Genomic DNA, 7,500 nt, shown 5'->3' with positions numbered 1-7,500 from the left:
TAGACTCCAGCGAAACACCCAGTTTTTGACAGAGATAAATCATTGTAGTGGTCTGTGTGAAAACTCCTCCAACGTGCGCCGCAGTTTTAGACCTGCTGTATTTAACACTATGTAACTGTAATTTAATGTAATATTATCATCCTAACTTTTTAACCAGTTAAAAGAAGAAGCTTTAAATAAACTGCTAATATATTTTTAATTTTTTTACAACATACAAAAATAATGAAAATGGGAGACAAAATTCGTGTTTTCATTATCGACGCTTTAAAACAACGTTCATATTTAGTGACGTTTTTGAAGCCGAAGACATGTTTTAAAAATCTAGAACAAATCAAATAATCGTCTTATTATACCGGTGTTTGTCAAATTTTTTATATTTTTACGACAATGTGTACGTGAAAAGCTTCGATCCGTAGTTAATTCTGCTGATTTTCAAGGGTTGTGGGCGCATTTTAAAAATACAATCTATGAAATAAGTGTGGATGTTCTTGGCTTTCAACAGTCACTTAAAGCAAACAAGTGTATTCTCCAAAAGCGGCTCCGCCAAATGAAGAATCAGTGGTGGGCTAAACTCGCCAACCAAATCCAGATGGTTTTTGATTATAAAGACCTCAAACGCATGTACCATTTGCTTAAAAAAGCTTTTGGTCTTCAAACACTATCTACATCTCCCCTACTCTCAAGTGATGGAATTGCCCTTATAAAGGATCCTAACAAGATTCTCCTTCGTTGGACCGAGCATTATTCTGATCTCTTTGACAACCCCTCTAATGTTGATGAGGACGTCATCAATGAATTTTTATCACAACAGAAGCTTATCCATGAAATGTCGGTGTTCCCATCTGAGAATGAAATTAGAGATGCAATCAAGGAAGTGAACGTTGAGAGGGCTCCAGGGCTTGATGGTATTCCTTACATGGGGGTGATAAACTTGTTTATGAAATTCTTCATCTTATCACTGATGTCTGGAAGGGTGTTCCCGTCCACCAGGATTGGGTTGATGCAATTCTTATATCACTGTACAAGGGTAAGGGGCACAGGACCGACTGTGGAAGTTATCGTGGGATAAGTTTGTTGGAAGCAGTTGGCAAAGTATTTTCCAGAGTTCTGCTCAATAGATTGTTAAAGTATATTTATCCATCCGTCATTCTAGAAAGCCAAAGTGGCTTTCGTCCAGGCAGAGGAACTACGGACATGATCTTCTCTGCTCGGCAGTTGCAGGAGAAATGTACTGAACACCGTGTTCCGCTTTATCAGGTTTTTGTTGATTTGACTAAGGCTTTTGATACGGTGATAATTCTGGGGAAGTTGGGATGCCCACCTCAATTTCTACGATTACCCAGAGAGCTCCACACTAATATGAAGGCTCGCCTGAACTTCAACGGATGCCTATTGGAACCCATTTCGGTTGACAATGGTGTGAAGTAGGGTGATATCCTAGCACCTACACTTTTTTCAATTTATTTTGCGACTGGGTTTCCCCAACGTATTTATGATGGCAAAATTGGAAAAAACGCTCAGTGAACATAAAAAGAGATATAAAAAATAGCAATTCTCTAAGTGCATTATTCTCTCATTTATTGCAGCATAATCACACCTTTGACTTTAAACAAGCAAAAGTAATTAAATTTATTTCAAATAAACCACGCCAGAGACTTCTTGGATCTGTGCTTATCGCAAATTCAAGCACAATTAAACAGCATGCCGGTTTCTATAACATAGCGCCATTAATAAGCAAACTTTTATTAAAAGAACATAATTTAACTGTAGACACAGGTTAACCCTCTCACACTATTCAAACATCCCCTATAATAATTAATACATATAATCTCAATCAATAAATTACATAACACTCATTTCATTTCTGTTACAAACCTATATTTGAATTTCAACAGATATATTTCTCTCCAGTAAGAATATTAACTGCGTTCATATCTGTTAAAATTACATTAACGACTATATGACGTCATTAAAATTTCCCTCTCTTTAACAGCGCAAACCCTCCCCCCTCCTTTTTGATTTTCAACGTCTTTTTCCGTTTTTCTGAAATAGAACAGCGCCACACTTTGCACGTGAAACATTTTCAAATATTTTGTACTGGTATATTTTTTGTTTCTTAATCTCATTCATCCAGAGGAAGTCTCGAAATAAAGACGAAACGTTGATGAACACATAATACGGTTTGTTCCTTTTTATTTCTCTATTTTGTCGGAATACTATTTCTATATTTCTCATCATATATATGTATATATATATATGTATATATACATATATATATATATGTACGTGTATATATAATATATATATGTATATATATACATATATATATATATGTACGTGTATATATATATATATGTATATATATGTATATATATGTATATATATATACATATATATATGTATATATAAACATATATATATATATATATATATATATATATATATATATATATATATATATATATATATATATATATGATGCAAACAAAAACAAGAAAAAGAGACGAAACATTTCATCTCGGTCCTGTCACATGGAACCACTATCTTTAAGATTCAAGGTTATTGGTCCTCTCGTTTCCATATTTTTGCTTATCGGTTGTTCGTTTTGTTGACAAAAAATAAATAAATAAAAACAAACAAGCAAACAAGAAAAACAAAAAAAAAAAAACAAAAACAAAAAACCAAAAGAAAATGGTGAAGGAAAAAGGAATCGTTTCGAATAACAAAAACAATAGCAACTGATATTCACTTACGTCGTTCTATCCATAAATATTTTACCGGTCGCGAAAATGCTTTCAGTGAACATTTTCTGGATCTGGTTTTTGAATTAGCAACGTCAATCAAAACGGAAGGAGATTTCTGTGGTGACAGCAATCACCCTCTCCAATATTTACTTCATCCTTCGGTTGCAGATACGATTTGGCCTTGGAAAAAAGTCAAATATCACCGGAAAGATGTACGACGCTGATGACATGTTCTCATGGAAGCACTTATACAATATTGCTCTCAAATGTCAACATCGCTCTTTGCTGCCAACAGAAAACGCTCCCATATCTAACCATATGGTACTTGTTTACAATAATGTTTCACCTGAAATGCGTTGGTTTAAAAGATCGCCAAGTGATACAAACAATGGTTTCAATAAAATCATAGCATTGTACACTTATGGTTTGGACATTGGAAATTTCATGTTAGAAAAGATAAATATTTAAAAACTATTTATAAATTCGCTAAAAGTGTTGAACGAAAAGTTACATCTTGGTTACATAGTGGGAAAAAGTTCTATCATTTTATTTACTAGTGAGCTTACTTTGTTGTTAATAAATGTAGTTGCATATGGTAACATTAGAAGTTTTGAAAGACATAATTTGAAGATTATGGAATGTTTATCTGATTATTGTGAATGTACAAATCAATTTACAAAATACACCCAATAATTTAGAAAATACGAAAAAATATTGTAAATGATGAAAATAATGTTATTATAGTAGAAAATCAGGCACTTCTGCATTGTGCGCACGAAACCATGTTTTTGGTGCGTTTCACTAAACTGTCGCCAGGTGGAACTTCTCGGTCAAAGAACAGGAGACGATAACTCGTACTTTTTTTGGAATTCTTCGAAAACTTTATCCTAAAATGAATGTAAATTACCTAAATATGCGTGATATTGCATTGTTGACGTCGGAACCCCGGGAAACAATATACTTTTTGCAGGCTAACAGATTGTTGTCGGCCACAGAGCAGTGTCAATGTGGAGAAAACATGGTATTGCAAACCAGTAATAGTAGTAGTGACGGATTCTGCTGGAGGTGACGAACTTGCTGGAACAAAGTTTCTGCCTGGAAAAGTAATTTTTTTTCGATGTCTAACCTTCTCCTAACGGAGCTTATCATATTTATTTATATGTGGGCATATGAGACGCCCACGCACAAGGAGGTTCGCAGAGAATGCCGATTTATGTCCGACCACACCATTGCCGATGGGCGAATGTATCTAAGAGAACTCTGTTTTAAGCATTTACTCCGACATTCACAAGTTCTTGATCGGGGAGGGATGCACTGTGGAAATAGACGGAAGCCTATTTTCACGGCGAGAGAAAAAAGTTTTCAGGACGTGTCAGGCGACAATTGTTGGTGTTTAGTGGTTAAGAACCGGTCACCAAATTGTTTTTTTAGTGACCGTACCGTCTAGAGGTGCCGCCACATAAATTCCGATAATCAAAGAATATGCGCGACCAGGTACCACCATTGTGTCGGATTTCTGGCGCGCATATGACAGCTCAGAGCCAGAAGGATTCCACCATTTACGGGTCAACTACACTTATACCTTTGTTGATTCTTTAACAGGTGCCACAACAAACCATGTGGAGAACATGTGGCAGCATGCTAAAAGACGGAACAAGGCTGAGTGTAGAACTCACACACACATGGTGAAATCTTACTTAGCTAAGTTTATGTGGCGGCTAAAATTTACGAACAATCCATTGGAAGGTGTGCTCGAACAAATAAGGGAAATCTATTCCTTGTATAGTTTACATCTTATTCAAACGTAACAATCAGTCGATCAAGTTCATTCTTTACATTCCATTCAAATTATTTATTAATTCAAAAATTAAAACTATAATATATATATATATATTTAATTATTTAATTATTATAGTAATATATATATATATATATATATATATATATATATATAACTTTGTGGACCTTTCAACAGATGCCACAAAAATAAATAAATAAATAAATAAAATAAATAAATAAAACTATATTTTGTTACAGTGACAATGTTATTTTAATTCCAAAAATGTTTCGAAAAAAATCCAATGTTACGTCATTTCCAAAATTGTTTAAATAATAAATTCTATTTTCTTACGCAGACTTAAAACTAGTGGCACTTTCACTTCAAATCAAACAATGTTTCGGGGAAAAATCCACTGATGCTTTAATTCCAAAATTATTTTTATTAAAATTATACTTTCTTGCACAGACTTTCATAAATGTTTTTACAATTATATAATGATAGATTTGTATACAATAAATGGTTTGGTTTCCTAATATTTTGTATTCGAAAAAAATCTTCTTGGTTATTTATTTGCCGTGGTATTGGACCAAAAAGAAATTGGAGTTATCGCTCCTTTACAATGCTGCCGTCCGTATAATGCAGAAGTGCCGAGTATCATAAATATAAACAGTGTTTATTTATTTATTTATTTATTTACGGACTGCTATCTTCATTGTCAGGAGTTTGTTTATGTTGGACTTGAAGACGTCCAAGTTGTAGTCAGGTGGGAAACAGGCAAGCGGCAGAGAGTTCCACGTCCGTGCAGTTCTAAGAAAGAAGCTTTGCTCATGGAATCTACGTTTGGATTTAGGCACAGATAAAGAGTGAGGAAAATTATTGACAGTAGTTTCAGCCAGACGGGTGTTTCTCGTGAAAGATTGGCGAGGGGGGACGAGGGATTGGAGCAAGGAATGCTGTCTCTTAACTGTATCCCCAGTAATTACTTACGTTTTGTCTCACGTGGAATTAATTTTACTCGTCCTTGGATGGGTATTCTTCTAGTTTTCAAATATAAAACTCTTTTATTCTATGTTTGTTTTTAATAGATAATAAATTGAAAATCTACATGCAAATGAGTACATAGCACCCAACGTTAATGTTGATTGCTCAATGGCCATTTATCTATTTTCAATACTATCTACAGACGCCCCCTCCCACTCAACACCATATAAGTTTGGTGCGTTCCCATTCGAAACATACATGTTTTCATACCTGATAAACGGTTAGTATGAACGATTGGATAAATTAGGGTTATGTGTGCCTTATACTTGTGCGAAAGTCAAGGTCAACTGGTGTCGAACGAAAGCTGTTCCTTTTTGTTTCTCCTATGTGGGATTATTAAACCCTAATCGATCGGAACAATAGTATACAATCTTAGTAATGATTGTGACGAATGGAAATACGAAGATTCGTTAACATGTTCATCTTATCGAAACTGACATCCAAGAGCGGCCATCCAGAATGGCCGTTTACTACGAAAATCAGACCGACAGAGACTTGGAGATGTAACGTTGTCTGGGAACCAACATGTTTTATGCTCAGTTGCAAAGGAGATAAAGGGAAGAACTTCAACTCTCCTTTTTTGTTACACAACGGCATTTAATTCCCCGTTCTCTCGTTACGTGATCGTCTTTTCGAACGTCATCCACGCCTCTACCATGATCTCGAACGTTATTCATGTCTCTAACGTGATTCCCTTTTTAAAGTCTTCATTTTTCTCTACTGGTGACATCATTTTGCATGCATTTGCATACGCGCGTCCGCGCTATGTTACAGGCATGCTATCTTGGTGTGGTCTTGTTTTCTTCTCTATCAGCCTAAAGTATAGTATTATGCAAATTTAGGAGGTTCACCCTTCCAGACTTTACTTTCTCGCCCTTTGAGAAGTGGTTAAGTTATTGCTAATCGCCTGATATGCAGCTGCCTAGGTAGTTTTTGTTCAACTAGAGTGCTCTTTCTGCGTTCTAACGTGAAACAAACCAATTGCGTTTTCAAATTTCACTTTCTCAATCCGGTCGCGAATCTTCTCACCGTGGGAGGAAAATAAGTAAACTACCAGAAGACACTTTTTGGTGCTGATACACAATATGTCTTCTGCCGTTTCTGTTTTCATCATATAGAAAGCATTCTCAGCTGATTCTAAGAAAGACTTTGTATATACGATTTCTTTTTCAAAATATCGCTTGAATTGCGACTGAGGATAACCAGGTGTTTTCCTTTAAAAGAAACACGCTCAGATGACCGAGTTATGTTTGCTAATATCCCCCCTAGCTATAAAATACTTTGAAGTCTCATGCTATCCCATGCCAGCTGAAAACCTCAAGTATTTACAACCGAAAATAATTGCAAAATCATTCAATTGGAATGAAATTTCCAGCAGTTATTTACTAAGTAATAGCATCATAATTTTCCCAGAAAATTACACACACACACACACACACACACACACACACACACACACACACACACACACACACACACACACACACACACACACACACATATATACAGATGTGTGTGCATATATATGTATGTGTGTATATATATGTGTATATATGTATATGTATTAATATGTATATGTATATATATATGTATATCTATAAATGTGTATATATATGTGTATGTATATATATGTGTGTATGTATATATATATGTATATTTATATATATGTGTATGTATATATATGTGTTTATGTATATATATGTATATTTATATATATGTGTCTTTATATATATGTGTGTATGTATATGTATATACATGTATATGTATGGATATATATGTATATACATGTATGTATGCATATGTATGTATATATGTATTTGTATATATATTTATATATATATATGTATATATACTTTTACTTTTTCTTACTGGTAATGTAAAGACTCAGATTAATATGTCTTCTTGCGTCGACTGTAGAAGAAAATAGCAAAGAAC

The sequence above is a fragment of the Euprymna scolopes genome, chromosome 24, assembly GCF_053919585.1.
Source record: "Euprymna scolopes isolate OS-2025 chromosome 24, ASM5391958v1, whole genome shotgun sequence".
Lineage (NCBI taxonomy): Eukaryota > Metazoa > Mollusca > Cephalopoda > Sepiida > Sepiolidae > Euprymna > Euprymna scolopes.
Note: the sequence above shows the minus strand (reverse complement) of the source record.